Raw genomic sequence first — 14,873 nt, 5'->3', positions numbered from 1 at the left:
ACAAGCTGGCAGAGGGTAGATTTAGGCTAGACATCAGGAGGCACTACTTCACTGCCAGGGCAGCTAGGATCTGGAACCAACTTCCAAGTGAAGTGGTGCTGGCTCCTACCTTGGGGGTCTTTAAGACAAGGCTTGACAATCACCTTGCTGGGTTTGTTTGACCCCAGTACTCTTTCCTGCCATGGCAGGGGGTCAAACTGCTCAGGTCCCTTCAGACCCTACTAACTATGAAACTTTTGCTGTCAGGAAGTTATAGGTTTAGGGCAGGGTGTGAAAGCAGTTAAAGAAATGAGAGACAGAATGTGGCCACAATATTAGGTCTAACATGTTCATGTTGCAAGAAATTCAGTGGGATTCTCAATGGCCAGAGGCTTGCTACATATCATACAATCTTAACTACATATAGTGGGATATTAGTTTCCTTTGATTCAGGAAAAAGAGTGACACTCACCATCTTCCACCTCCTGGAGAACCTTAGTGGGTTCTCGTTTATGGGTTAAATAGCCTAAGACTTCCTGGCTTGTAAAATCTAACAAGGCAACACCCTGAGGTAATACAACTGTGCCTATTTAATGGCCTACTTAACAGGATTAGGAAATTCAGAATGTCCCCAGTATTACTACTGAAGCAAAATGTCACAAATTGAAATGTCTAGTAAAATGTGTATATTGATAGCTATGCTGGTAGGCTTTTTTTTAAAGAATTATCTGTGATCACACTTGACTTTTATAAATATGTTCTTATACCAGTAATACAGATTATGCTCTGGTTTCACAGTTCAAGCCTAGACCCACACTTACCACACCTGCATGGTTTCTACATAGGCTCCCGTCAGGTTAGAGTTATTAGCAGCTATACCTAGTCTTTTGGTGGGAAGAGACAGCTAACCATAGGCCATTTAAGGTGAGCAAGGTCCCAGTCCTGCAAATACTCACGTATATCCTTCACTTTAACCATGAGCTACATTACTGACTGCAATGGGACTGTATTCAGATGCTTCAATCAAACCTACTCTACATGTTTGTTACTCTGCATCCTAACATGAACAGGAGTTTGCACCTCAATTCAGCAGAAGTTCACATTTATACAGCTCCCATTAAACAGCACTCCACAGATGACAGCTATTTCAGGCTGCTTGCCTATGCAGAAGTTCAGACAAGATTTAAAGAGCTAAATCCACCCTCAATGCAGACCAAGCCACAAGGGATGAACTGGATCCATTGGGTGCATCCAGATGAGTGTGCACATGTGTTTCCCCGGGGACAAACAGCAGCAGCACATAGTTGTGCTGCTATTTGTCCCCAGAGCATGCCCATGCATGTGCGCTCTGGCATGCAGCAAGTTAACCTGGGCTGCACCTGGGCTGGCCCCAGCAGCCTTACCTGGGGGCCTCCTGGAGTTCCAGTGCCTGCAATCCCAGTGCAGGGAGCCTAGCCAACAGCTGGAGTGTGGCTCCAGCAAGCCAGGTTCTGGTTTTCAGTGGTACACGCTGCCAGCATTTGTGTTGTCTCACTTTTTTCTGCTGGTTTTTTTGACACCAGGATCTCCTAGTGTCAAAAAAACCTTCTGTGATGCAAATCAGCAGCATGGTGAACTCCTGCATGTGCACCACAAACTGCATGTGCATCCTTATCTGGACATGCCTATTGTCTTTTAATCTTGTGATTATGTGGGCTGAGATGATTGTTCTGGTGAAAAATGTGCTACATCCTCATTTATTACATACTCTTATATTTCTGATTCATGTTTTTAGAAGTTTAGTACAATCAGCAACCACAGTAAATATTGCTTACTATCAGATGGGAATTGTAGAAGGTTGCTTAGAGCTCCAGTTCCTCCTCTATGTAATAACAACATTAGTACATAGCTAAATGAGTGCTGAATGTTCTAAAGATGCCAGAGGTAATAGAAATAAATTGTCAGTTGTTCTACGTTTCTTTTTATTTAAGGAGAGAAAGGACCCAATCATGTTCCTCTTGAAGTCAATGGAAGGGCTTGCCTAGAGGGAGAAGGATAAAGCCCATAGCAATAATGGAAGTTTAAAAATCCCAGCATAAAACAAGGCTGTGGATTCCCATTACACTCTGCTGTGATGAATAAGCCAGTAACCCACTGCTCTACAGGTGTTGTGTTTTTTTTGTCCTCCTTGGATGCAATACAAGTATGGCCCACAACACACATTAACCAGTGGATTTCATAGGGCACTCAAATGCAATTTTTTCTCCATGCATCAAAACAAATAACACAATAGCTTCCTTTCTTGCAGTTTTAGCTTAAACTGTAGAAACTCACACTGCTTAGTTGCAAAGGTCACTAGCTCCATCCTTGGTGAGTAAGCCAGGACGGTGGCCATCATGTAAGTCAGTGTTGCCCAGGATTTGAATTGTTGTTGGTATCAGATACTTGGGAATAGCTTTCTCTGCCAGGGGAATTTTGTAGCCCACTGTTTAATGTGAATCACATGTGTGTCTTCAGGTGCCTAATCAATAGACAGTGTAGGTCTGTTACGCTATGTTGTATGTCACACCTGCTGACAGCCACCAAGGGGAAAAATTAACAAAATGCTGATCAGTGTGTTACTTATACAAACCAGCTCCCTGTTCTGCATAAGTTGTGGGCATGCTCCAATCTACCACTATATAGCATTTAAGGCTTGTTTATACAACCAACAGTACAGATCCTTTGCAGCCATCACATATACCCATTCTAGTAACCAGAATAAAAACCATCAGCTCAAGAAGTAGGATAAAAACACTTCAAGGGAAGTTAGGAACCAGCAGAACTCCTTGCAAACTTCAAAGAACTTGACAGAGAACACCTGAATTCCTTGTTTTACAGCATGTGGTAACAAAGACAGATGTGCTGGCTTACAAAGAGCAGGCTTTAAAAGCACAGCAACACACAGGAAAGAAGGAGCCCTCTGCATTTATCTAGGGGATTTTTTATTAAAGTCCCCAACTCTAGGTTGTTTTGGCTTGTTTGAGTAGAAAGCCTGGAGAAGGAATGCTGCCTTTGTTTGAAATGGTCTTAGCCTTATAGGGAAGGCTGTTCTTAATTATTGAGGAAAAGTAGCTTGGCTAAAAACTTCATTACAGCTTTTCATTGAAGGGAAAGTTCAGCCCAGCCCACCACTTCTGCTGAGCAGAACATCTCCAGCTGATGACAGTGAGAGAGACATGTGGATGGAGATAATGGGGTGTACCTTGGATGTGAAAGAATAAGGTCCATGTCTCTGTTCCAGTAAATATTTATAACACAGAAAAACTGACGAAGACCCATCCCAGAATGGCCAACAGCCTAAAAGTTACAGCACTTACTTTGGATATGGAAAACCTGAGTTCCCTGTTCCAAATCAAGCAGAGCAAGAATGATTTCAAAATGGGTCTCTGACAGCCTAAGTAATTGCCCTAATCAGTAGGCTATAATAGACACTTAACTGTCTTAGTTTTCACTATGAAAGGTCTTGGGTTCATCCTCATCTGTAATAAGAAACATTTTTACATCTCAACATTTTCATAAAATAGGAAAATAGTTTCCCACATGGCTCTAATCCTATGATCAAATACAGAGTTGGTGAGGGGGATGCAGCTCCACTGACTACAGGGCAGTTGGCTTATCTATGGTACTCTGGCTCTAAGAATAAAGGCATTTTGGGTAATTCCTCACTGTCTCACGGAATGGCACCTGAGGCGAATATGTGAACATAAGATAAACAATTTCTCTGAGTCTTCTTTCCTCAGTGTGAAGGGTCTCTCCAGGCGTGTAATAAAAACAACATGCAGAGATTCTTTAAACAAAAGAATATGCAAACCACAAGTGCTGGAGATCAACTGTGCTACAAACTCTTCCAGAGCATTCTGTCACATCCCCTATTATATGGCATGCTTACCTTGCTATACTAACTGGGTAGGTTTTAAAGACTTTGGCATAAGGTACCAAAATGTTATTACTCTCTTTGTCCATGTATTTTAACTGGTCCAACTGCTTTAAACAGTCATTTGCACTTATGCAACATCTCAAATATAAGATACTACAAGAAATCAATACACTTATATGTATATAGCAAAGCCATAGTAGTGTTATGAGTGCCTCTCTTTTATCACACTGTTTTACAGTATAATTTCTTTAAAATATTTGCCATGCACATTGCCTTTAAACTACATAGCAAAGTAAACTTTATACCCTGCAATCAAAGTCAATCTCAAAGTGCCATCTATAAATACGATTGAAGAAGATAAGTATATACAAGAATCAATGTACTAGCAATTAAATACTGGTATACAGGTAAGTAAGGTATTTAGGAACATTTTTCTGACTACATTTCCAAAAAAATGGATCAGTTTGAGAGCTAGAAATATGACCAATCCTTACATTTATGTGTTTGATTAGACAAATATTCAACCAACTGTGGTCAAGTCCTATGTCCTCATTCACAGGGCACTATGCTGTGCTAACCTACAGATCTTCTTTTAATACCACATTTACTCACAAGCATTTCCCCTCACAGTTAGCCATCCCAAGTTGGCGTATGTGTTTTTAGCAAGGAGGGTGATTTCCATTCTGGGATGGAAGCATACAGTAATGCCTATCAGGGACTATGCTGCTTTCCCAGACCCACGTAGAAGCTGCAGAGTCCAGTTCTCCCCTTCCAGCTCCAAAGCTCGAGCTTTAACACCATCACAGCTGCTACTGAAATGGCAGCAGCTTTTGGGAGCAATCAGGCAGTGACTTTGACACAGATAAAGCTTGAGCTTTGGAGCTAGGAGGAGATGAGTGATGCATGCACCCTGAAGCATTCAGCCATGGTGAGCCCATGCTGTGGCTGGGAAGACTCTGATCTTTTTTTTTTCATTCTGTCTTCCCAAAACAAGGTGAGTGTTTTATTTGGGAGGGCATATGATATGCTAGAAAACAGAGAAAGTTACAAAGAGAAAAATGATGACTTCTATGTGGCAAAACCATGCTGGTGTGCTCTGACAGATAGGAACATGTTGAGCAGTGTCTTCTCCTAAACCAGTGGTCTCCAACCGTTTTACGTAGGAGATCACCTTCAACATTTAAAAGCAACCCAAGATCTACCATGTGCCGCTGCCACCCCTCCCCCGAGCAGGTAAGTCTGTGGGGAAGGAAAGGGGGGGGCAGATTGAGGCAGAGGGAGAAAAATTATTTGGGGGTGCACCTCCCCAGGAGATAAGTCCCACCTAGCTGGGGATCAACTCAACTTACCCCTGCTCCTTCCTCTGCAGCACTGTCCCTCACTGAAGTGGCTTTGATCTAGCCCCTGCCCCTTCCCTCCCCCACAGACTGACTTGCTAGGCTGGGGGGCGCGTGTGCATGCATGCAGGCACTCAGCCCCCCATCCCAGCCTCAGATCGATTCTAAGAGGCTCTGAGATCTACCAGCAGATCAAGATCCACTGGTTGGTGACCACTGTCCTAAACCTTTATAGATTGACTTAATTATGTGTCATGCTTCAAGTGCCCATGACTGGTACTAAAACTTAAGTTTTTTTCCAGAGTCTTCATTGGGGAAAAAACTGTGTTTTAAAACTCAAGTTAGTTACATAAGATAAAATCCTAATAAAGACAAGGCAATTTGTACTTTTCTCATGATTTAGCACACGGGTGAGCAATTATTTTTGCAGGAGAGCTGCTTGACGGGTTTTGGTGAGCTGTTGAGGGATAAATGGGTAGCCCTTCCCCTTAGTCACCATCTTGGGATCAAAATCACTCCCCTAACCCCCTGACCTTTGCCACTGGAAGTCGCTCCCCTTGCCCCATGGAAATACTCCTTTTGGGAGGAGAGGTTGCCATCTTGGAACCAGAAAAAAACCCGTCAAATCATACACTAAAAGTCAAACAACTACTATAATGTAATTAAAATTTTATTACAAAAATATTGTCATCTTGATTTGTGTTTCTGTAGTATATATAGAGATTGTATAATACAGGCAGTCATCAGACTTGCAACACAATTGATTCCTGAAAACTGAAACGTTGCAACTCGGAACCAATTTTCTCATAAGAAACAATGTTATAAATGGGGGATTGTTCCTGAACCAAGGCCTGATACCCTAATTTCACCAAAAATACCCAAGAATTTTGTACTCAATCAATTATAGATGAGTAATATAGCTACACTAATGAATTTATATCGTAAGTGGCAATCGTACTGATTTGGAAGGACTTCTTTGAGGTGACTTTGTTGGACTTTTTGAAGGGCTCTTGGCTGGAGTCTTCTCAGGAGTCTTGGCTGCAAAGTTTTTCTGGAGTCTTGTCTGCTTTCTTAAAGAAAGTGTACAAGCAAGTTTGGACAGATGTTCTCCACGGAAATAAGCAACGCAGTGAACTTGTTCGTTGGCGTGGCATCGCATTGGATCGAGAATTGTAAGTCAAAACTGAGGTCATAAAGTTGAAACAGGGTGTCAATTTATAAATGTTGTAAGTGTGAAACATTGTAACTTGAAACTTTGTAAGTTGAGGACTGCCTGTAACTCAAAAAAAGTCTTACTCTTGTATATTGTGTGTGCGTGGTGTGTATGTATGGTGGAGGGTGGAGGTGTATGGTGGGGAGCAATGGGGTATGTTGGGGTTGTGTATGTGTGGGGGTTTTGGGGGCAGGGTGTGGGTGTGTGGCTTTTGTGGGGTGTGAATGATTATGGCAGGGTGTGGGGACCCCTCACACCCTCCCTCCTCATGGCATGTAGCCCCCACCAGCAGCAGCAGGAGCACCAGCAGACGGGGTGCTCGGGGCGCTTGTGCCCAGCACAGGCACTGGCACTTGGCAGCATGCAGCTCTGGCCAGTGCTGCATGCAGGGGCGCGGAGTGCAGCTCAGCTGACTGCCTCTATTGCAGGGCTCCATGCAGCACAAGTGCAATTCCTGGTACTTACATGCTACTGGGGAAAACTTCACGCCGGCTGCTTTTCCTGCTCCCTGCTGCACAGGTCCCAGGACTCCATGGGCAAGCAGGGGCCAGGGCTCCCCTCCACTTCTGGCAGAGTCCTGGGACCTGTGTGACCAGGTGTGGGGAAGGCAGCCGGCTGCAGTGCATTGGATTTCCTCCAGTAGCACATGAGTTCCAGGAGCTGCACATGCACTGCGCAGTGCCCCACAACAGAGGTGGCCAGCCAGGCTGCATTCCTTGCCCCTGCATGCAGTGCTGGCCAGAGCTGTGCCCTGTTGGATGCCAGTGCCTGTGCCAGGCATAAGCACCCCCACCTGCTGCTGCTCCTGCTGCTGCCAGTGGAGGGTCCATGCCAGGTGGGGAGAGGGTGTGGGACACCCCATGATGATCCCTCATACCCATATCCCATCCACCCAAGTTCCCTCCAGCCCCTGCCCCATGCTCCCTGCCCCCACCCAGCTGCAGCTCCCCCTCCACTCACCCCTAGCCACACCCCCGCTGCTTCCCTACCTGGTGCCTAGAGTGAGCAGGATACCAGGGAAACTGAGGTCCCCAGGTGGCTGCAGCAGTGGCAGCAGCAGCTCTGCTGGGAAGCTGAGTGCTGGCTGGGTCAGACCCTTCCACCCACAAGAGTGGGAGTGACACACACTAGGGTATGTTGGAAGAGTATATATATGTGGGCGCCTCACTCCCACCCTTGCAGGAGGAAGGGCTGGGTGGGGTACAATTAACTGGTGGTTACCTGTGAGCCAGATGAAAGTACCTGGTGGGCCAGGTCCGGCCCATGGGCTGTGTTTTGCCCACCCCTGATTTAGCAAATTATATTGAACACTAGGTTCCTCATACTCTAGAGCAGGGGTGGGCAATTATTTGGGCTGGAAGGCCACTTAGAGAGTTTTGGTGCACTGCTGGGGCCAGGTCAGCATGACCCCTGCCTTCTCCCCCATCCATGCAGCAGCTCACCAAAACTCCTTAAGTTGTATTTTACTAGATCGGTCTGGGGGTGCCAGGCAGAGCAGGCAGGTGGGGTGTCCATGGAGACTGGACTGGGACCTACCACAGGCAGGTGTGCTCAGCCAGGCAGATAGGATAGGGATGCAGGTGGGCAGGGAGTGATGTCCAGGAGCAGGACGAGCGGGTGGAGGCAGGGGCATGGGCAGGGCTAGGGTTGAGATCTCTAGGTGGTGAAAGCATGGGGCTGGGGGTGGAAAGCCACAATCTGTTCCCCACACAGCCCTGCACTGTTAGCACCCTGCAATCCTGGCCCCAGCCCAGCCACACATCCCACTCCTGGACACCATTTTCTGCTGCTGCTGGGAAGCAGAGTTAGGCTGGTGTGCCACCCCAGGCCTGCCGCATGCCCAGGGGCAGGAGGACACACTGTACGCACCGTGGCCCAGGCTGCCCTTTGCACCTGGGCTGGGTGGGACCCACCGTCTGCTGAATGAAATCTCTTGGGTCACTGGATCTGGCCCACAGGCTGTATTTTTCCCACCCCTGGTTGATCCATTAAAGCCGGTTGATCCATTAATGCAGGTTTACACAAACCCCTTGTCTTCACTAGGTTTTTACCTTGCATTAGCCAACTAAACTTTTTCCCCCAAATGAACATTTCTGTTCTAACTCTTTCATGATGCATATTGTTTAACTTTCTATTACATTACATTAACATAAACATACAAGGAAAGTTACACCCCCAACCTTTCTGTTTAAAATGATGTTGCTACTGGCAAGGTTTACAATCTGACTTCTAGATTGTTCCAAAGTTGTTAGTGCTGCCATGAAAGGATTCCCAACAAACACAGAAAAACAGGAGTAGGAGGTGGGAGAATGATGCGAGATAATTGCTCCAGCTTCAAAGCGTTAGCTATAGATTTACACAGGTAGAGTTCTGGGCTTTCACAGCCTTGGATGGAAGGATGAATTCCAGATAAGATCCAGTTGCTGGACACAGCCTTGAACATGCAGTAAGTTTAAGGAAAGCCAACTAACTGCGTGAAGTCAGTGTGCAGTCAAAGTTAAAGGATGATAAAACCTTACCAGGAAACATTTATCCAGGAGGAAAGAGGTTACAGTTCCTTGCAGCTTAATCTACACCCCCAAGCCCAGACCAGCACAACACACACATACCTACATATAGACACCATCACACTAGACTAAAAAAAAAAAAAATCAATCCTTGATGCAGGGGATTTAGTGCAGCCAAAATGCATTTTTTTTCTTTTTCAATTTTGGGGCAACCAAGAACCTTGAGGCCCAAGCAGTGAGGAAGCCAGCAACCCTGGAGGCTTATGTTGCATCTCTGGGGCTAACATACAGTGTTTTAATCTGCTTTAATTTAAAAGTACTAAATGCAAAATTTAAGTCAATGGACATTAAACTTCCTGAATGTCCACAAGTAGACAAGGTCAAAGTTATGTTGGTAAATATGAAAAACACTAGGAGCTTAATCTCAGTGGGTCTAATGCCCCTCCACCCTGACCCTGTATTCCGTTAATCTCTATTCCGATCAATTGTTCTCCTTATGGATTTATATCACCTTTGTAAAGTTTTACTTCACTGAGAAATTCTGAAAGGCAGCCTCCAAAAGAAACAATTTTGGTTAGGAGAGACTGTTTGTATATTTATCCTGTCCCTAGTTTGCTACAGGTTACATAGTTCAAACAGATTTGATATTCCTTGACAGAATTATAGCATAGGGTGATCACATGAAAAATCATATTTCAGCTAGGAATGACTCTTCATTGAAGAACAGCCCACTAGTGCAATTTACTAGAGCACCTGGAAACCCTGAAAGAGAGAGACGTGTGTACCCACAAACACAGAGAGTACCATGTACTAATGCTGGAATTTAAAACCTAAACTACACTTTTCATATTATACATGAATCTACTAGCAACAATGCAAACACAAGGAAAATTGAGTCAAAACAGTCTAGTGGTATGTACTAGAACTGTGTTTTGTCTAGTCAGAGCTTATAAATCAGAGTGGACCTGAGGACTCCCATGATCCTCTTGCTTCATTGTAGAACATCCATAACACCCCACTAGTATCAATGATCACCACTTTTACCTTATGATGGGAGAAGAGATGCTCTAAATTCTATTCCTGTCTTTGTGACCCTAATGGAATTAATTTAGTCTCTCTAGGTCTGTTTGCTTGGCTGTCCTGCTGCTGTTTGCCCATCAGTAAATTGGAGATAATAATGTTGACCTACCACAGAACAGGTGTTGTGGGAGTTTGTTAGAGATCTTTTAATGAAACATGTTTTAGAATTAAAATCAGAATCAAAACACACATGGTCTCAGAATACAAATTCTGCATTATGAGAAAGCAATGGTACAGAGTGAAACTTTATTTTGCTCTTGTCAAATTTTATGCCTCTAAACTTTTGTGGTATATTTTAATCATAAAGCCATTTTTGTGATGAATGATTTACCTAAAAAAATCTTCAGTTGTCATAAACTACTGTAGCAAACTGAAGTTGTGAAGAGTTACTGAATGGTAAAAGTTCACTTAAAGTACATCAACACAAGAAGAATCTCATGAGAATGGTCTGATGCCTACTTACATGTACAAGGGAATAAGGTATTAATTAACCAAAGTCATGGATGTAGTCGATCAAAAATGGAAGAAAACTGTGAGGAAAATCAAAATGTACCAACCTTCTCATGGGGCTAAGTTCCTCTTATTAGATCAAGGAGAGACTTGCCAGTGATTTTGGTCAGAATGGGATCACAGTCTGTACTTAGGTTTGTGGTGACCAGCTCCTGTGGTGAATAATGTATACAGTATTATGGATTCAGAGCTAAAAACACTTTTTAAGCGTTTGCATAATAAAAAATACACAATAATATATTTGAAGGCCAAACAAGCCATGATGGTCACCTAATCTGGCTTCCTACATAAGAAAAGCACTAATACTTCACCTAGTAATTCCTGCATCAAGCATGGTATGTAGAAAACGTGTTTCTCCTTGAAAACATCTTTCACTGTCCAAGCTGGTCCCTATATCTGCCCCTCCCACTCAGTGCTCTATCAACAGTGTTCTATTTTCTTGTTCTTTCCCCTTTGGAATGTCTCTAACTCAAGCTCTCTACCCTTTTCTTCTCTGAAACTCCAAAGAACCACCTTCTTCTAGTGTGAAACCTTTTAAAACCTGCTGGTTTCTTAGAAAGGATTATCAAAGAGACTATCCTTAACGGACTGGCCAATGGCAACACCCTGAGGGATAGCCAGCATGGGTTTGTTGCAGGTAGGTTGTGCTTGATCAATCTCATTTCCTTTTACGACCAGGTGACCTATCACCTGGACAAGGGAGAGGACATTGATGTCAATCTTTGATCTGGTCCCATGATAACCTTTTGGCAAAACTAGCCAACTGTGGCCTTGGGTCCACCATGATCTGCTGGCTGAGGAACTGGCTCCATGGTTGGACCCAGGGGGTGTCAGTTGACTGAAATCAATCGTCATGTTGCCATGTGACTAGTGGGGTCCCTCAAGGCTCTGTCCTTGGACTTACTTTGTTCAACCTCTTCATTAATGATGTGGACACTGGTGTCACAAGTGGACTGGCCAAGTTTGCCAATGATACCAAACTTTGGGGTAAAGTATCCACACCTGAGGACAGGAGGGTAATCCAGGCTAACCTTGACAGACTCAGGAAATGGGTGGATGAGAACCTGATCGTGTTTAACACTGACAAATCCAAGGTTCTCCACCTTGGGAGGAAAAATCTGCAGTATATCTATAGGCTTGGCACTGCTATGCTACAGACAAGAGGGACTTGGGGGTCAGGATTGACCACAAGATGAACATGAGCCTTCAATGTGTTGCCGCAGCTAGTAAAGCGAGAAAAACCCTGCCTTGAATCCACAGATGCTTCTCAAGCAAATCCCAGGACGTCATTCTCCCATTGTACTCAGCCATGGTGAGGCTGCAGCTGGAGTACTGCGTCCAGTTTTGGGCCCCACAATTCAAAAAGGATGTGGAGAAGCTTGAGAGTCCAGAGGAGAGCCACGTGCATGATCAGAGGTCAGGAAAATAGACCTTATGACAAGAGGCTGAGAGCCATGGTATTCTTCAGCCTGGAAAAGCACAGGCTCAGGCACGATCTGATGGCCACCTATAAGTGTATTAGGGGTGTTCACCAGTACCTGGGGGAACGCTTGTTCACCAGAGCACCCCAAGGGATGACAAGGTCGAATGGTCATAAACTCCTGCAAGACCATTTCAGGCTGGACATAACAAAAAACTTCTTTACTGTCCGAGCCCCCAAGGTCTAGAATAGCCTGCCATTGGAGGTGGTTCAAGCACCTACTTTGAACACTTTCAAGAGAAACCTGGATGTTTTTCTTGCTGAGATCTTATGACCCCTACTGACTTCCTGCCCCTGGGGCAGGGGGCTGGACTTGATCATCTTCCGAGGTCCCTTCCAGCCCTAATGTCTATGAAATCTATGCTACAGTCTCCTTGGTGTTTTATTGCACCCTCATTTTTACAAAGTTTGTAAAGTACTATGCATGCTCTGAGATGCACTATAAACCATTAGGAAGGACTGTTTTTAAATGTGCAAATAATAAAAATAATGCAACTCTAAAAAATACCAAGCCAAATCTGCTGTGGAAAATACTTCACAGCTATGCATGCTATATTATGGATATAAAGGTAGAAACATTTTTATGAGGGCACAAATGGTAAGCAAATATATATCCCTATCCTTTGTCACATCACATCAGTGACCACAACAAAAGGTAGTGTAAAACAGTCCCACTTTATTGCAGCAGATGTCTATTTGCTCTGTGGCAGGAGAGTGTACTTCCTAGATGCCCTGAGTAGCTACTTCAGGGGCGAGAGGCCAAATCCTGCACATCACAGGAATTTCTAGGCAGGATTGGACCCATCAAACTCTGAGACCACCTGCTTACCTCTGTTACCCAGGCAAACCCCAGGGTGCCTCTCTGTAAGCAGGAAAAGTTGGGATTCCCCACTTATGGACACCCACCCTGTGAGGCCCCAAGTGTTCATGCTGGGATCTACGCCAGCTGTGCTTCACATGGAGGCATGGGTCAGTGCTGGTCCTGGCAAGGAGGCATTGGCAATGTAGGACTCAGGGAATCCCTGGTGCCCTGTGTCTCCACATGAAGCACAGGTTGGTGCAGACCCAGCACAGGTCCCAGAACAGAGGCATGGGATGCCAGGAATTTCCCAGGTCCTGCACTTCCATGTTGGAACCTGCTTATTGGACTCCACCCCAGTGAGGCCCCAAGACTTCATGCTGGGACCTATGCCAACCTGTGCCCTCAGAGGCACGGGTCAACACAGGTCCCAGCATGAAGGCACAAGGCATCTGGGATTCCCCAGGTCCAAGGCTGCCCTGCACAGACCTGCACCACCCAGAGGCATAGGCTGTCAAGGGATGTCAGGAATACCAGGGCAACAGGCATATGTTGTCCATTGTCCCTAGTCAGGCCCCTGCCCAATGTGCAACAATGGGCAATGTGTTTCATCCAATAATCTAGGTCCCAGGCTTTTTTCTACTTAGTTGCCATGTACTGTCACTGATCTGCCAATTAATATGGCTCCATACACTATGTATCTGAGAACAGAATTACACTTGTTACTTGCTTTCATATTAAAAAAATCCTCTGGTTTTGAAAGGGAACTCTAACCTTGTTGTTCTCCTTAGCCAATGAATGGAAGATATTTGCTACCCTTTGATTAAACTACATCACAGTTATGATTATTTAGAACTTGTATGCAGGTCTTTATAAAATAAAAAAGGGGAATGGCAGATTTTGTGATAAGCTTTTGACTTTTCATAGTACTTCTTGTCTGGTATGATAAAATATGCTATATTGAGTTGAAAGACAAAGGCTTTGACTAAATTTCATTAAGCCTAATTACAGCCCGGCATTTCACATGAATATTTTTTAAGATATTTTGCCCAAGACAGTGCTTTGCCTTGGGAACAAAAAACGAAACACAAAGATGTAGTTAATGGTTACCTAAACAAATTGCATTTGGCATAAATCTCCCTTGTAATGACTCCCTGATTAAATGCAATGATCATTAGTAGTGAGATCTTGTCCCATGTTTCTTTTCAGTGAAATTTGCACCCTTGTACTATCCTAAAGGCCTGCAGACTAGTTTGGAAACCACTTGAATTAACAGATAAGACAGAAATTTTATTTTACAGATGGGGTTAGAGGTACAAGATTAAAGGCAAGATCCTATTCTATCTTTTAGGTGCTTAAGTGGCACTTGAGTAAGGATTTTTGTGGGTGATATCTTTTACTGGGCCAACTGCATATCTGGGAGGGACACAGACAAGCTTCTGCATACCTCTGTACCCTTCTTCAGGTCTAATTGCTACTTAGATATCCATGTCTAAATGCAATCTTATTTCATCCTGCTGGAGCTCGTGGAACTACTACTGCACAAAATAGGCCGGTCCTCCTTACTGCTTTTAAGGCTAAGATGAAGTCACATAACAGAATTAGACAAGTTAGTAGTTTTCAGTCCTTGAGCAGAACAGAATGGGGTCACACAAACTTACAGCATTCCTTGGCCCCTCAGCCAGGCCATTCCTGAGCCTGTCCCGCTGATACTCTCCACTCAGAAAAGTACACTGGTGCAGCCACTTTATAGCATCCTTCTTGCTGCTCTCAAGAGCTTGATCTCTGTTCTTCAAGAAGCCACAGGCGATGGCCCCAGAGTTGCCTCACCAACACGTCTCTCAGTCTGAAGTCCACAGACAGGCACTGTGGATGGGCTGTACAGTGCAGGCAAGGCACGCTGCCACTGCAGACTAGATAGGACCTTACACTGGAAAGGGATGTGGAATCAGCTGTGATGGGACGTGTCCCACCACAGCTGATCCACTTCATTGGGCGAAACAGGTCGGGTCCCCTCGCAACGGGGTTCCCTGCCTCCCTCACTGCCCTACACCTCCTCGCCAGGCCTCC

General features: G+C 44.7%; 1 long non-coding RNA gene across 1 annotated transcript in view; it reads right to left on the bottom strand.

Annotated features, from left to right (window-relative positions):
* Positions 1 to 3,146: 3,146 nt before the first annotated feature.
* LOC109308914 overlaps positions 3,147 to 14,873 on the bottom strand; it is an 18,676-nt gene continuing 6,949 nt past the window's right edge. Inside the window, exon 3 of the long non-coding RNA XR_002100735.1 lies at positions 3,147 to 4,484. This is a non-coding gene — a long non-coding RNA (uncharacterized LOC109308914). The remainder of the gene's footprint in view (positions 4,485 to 14,873) is intronic.

The sequence above is a fragment of the Crocodylus porosus genome, unplaced genomic scaffold (genome assembly GCF_001723895.1).
Source record: "Crocodylus porosus isolate Cpor-Errol unplaced genomic scaffold, CroPor_comp1, whole genome shotgun sequence".
Taxonomy (NCBI): Eukaryota; Metazoa; Chordata; order Crocodylia; family Crocodylidae; genus Crocodylus; species Crocodylus porosus.
Note: the sequence above shows the minus strand (reverse complement) of the source record. Positions and strands in the feature narration are given on the sequence as shown.